Source organism: Carlito syrichta, unplaced genomic scaffold, assembly GCF_000164805.1.
Source record: "Carlito syrichta isolate Samal-C Ts95f unplaced genomic scaffold, Tarsius_syrichta-2.0.1 Scaffold301745, whole genome shotgun sequence".
Lineage (NCBI taxonomy): Eukaryota > Metazoa > Chordata > Mammalia > Primates > Tarsiidae > Carlito > Carlito syrichta.
The window spans coordinates 488,695-489,922 of NW_007245841.1; positions in this window are offsets into that span (position 1 = coordinate 488,695).

Below are 1,228 nucleotides of genomic sequence, written 5' to 3' on the forward strand. Positions count from 1 at the left end.
TTTTGCAGGTTCCCTGTTTATATAAGCCATTTGAAACCAGCATTCAAAATCAGTAAGTCAGCACTATTCTGTGCCCAATCTCATAAGATTCTGCAAAAGAAGTACCACACTGCCCAGTGGCAATATCTGGTAGCTAGGCTGCCTTCCTTGAATTCCATCTGGCATAGACACACGTCTTCAGGCTCCGGAGGGCATTTGGTTAAGAGAAGAAATGGAGCCGGGCTCGGTGGCTCAGCCTGTAATCCCGCGCCTTTGGGAGGCTGAGGTGAGTGGATTGCCTGAGCCCGCGGGTTTGAGACCCGCCTGGGCAGCGAGACCTCATCTCTACAATAAATCAAAAAATCAGCTGGGCGTGGTAGCGCGCGCCTGTAATTCTGGCTACTTGGAAGGCTGAGGCGGAAGGATCGCCGGAGCCCAGCAGGTCGAGGCTGCGGTGGCCGGGAGCGGCCACTGCACTCCAGTCTGGGCGACAGAGTGAGACTCCAACTCAAAAAAAAAAAAAGAGAAGAAATGGATCTTAGGGTTCAGGCAGGCTAAGCCCAAGCTCAGAGTGCCCCACCCAGGCAGCACAGGCAGCCTAGCCAGTTCCAGCCACTGGAGGGGGCTTGGGAAATTTCCAGATAGTCCAAAGCATGAGGAGATGCAGAGTCTATGGACAGTTCTGGGAACAGTCATATCAGAGTATGATTAGGGTGCCCTGAGAAGCCTTTCCTGATGAAGCCTCATATTTCAGTTTCCTGTCTCATTTCCTTCTCCTGCCTTCCTTCCTTTGGATTCTGAGTTGCCCAAAAGTTGCACTGTCTGGTTGAAATTTTGGTCTACTGTCTTTCTAGCTCACCTGTGCTGGGTAAAGTCACAGCCTCATTTCCATTTCTCCTCTGCGGGAATGGTACTTTCTGCTTCTCTCCCTTTCCCTCCTCTTCCTTCCCTTACTCCCTTTCTCCTCCTTACTTCTCTTTCTTTTATTCTCCACCACACTCTCCTTCCTTCTTTCCCTCCTTATTTATCTCTCTTGCTATCCCTCTGTTCTCTTCCCTCTCCACTCCAGCAAACACACACACGCACGTATATTCACACACTCACAACACTCTTTGAGTCCTGCAGCCCCTAAAACCCTCTCAGCTCAGTCCCTCTCCCGGGCAGGCAGGCGGGCATGTGTGGTGCCAGCAACAAGCAGGAGCCTGGTGGATGTGGCGTGGCAGCCTGGTAACCTTTTTTTTTTTTTTTT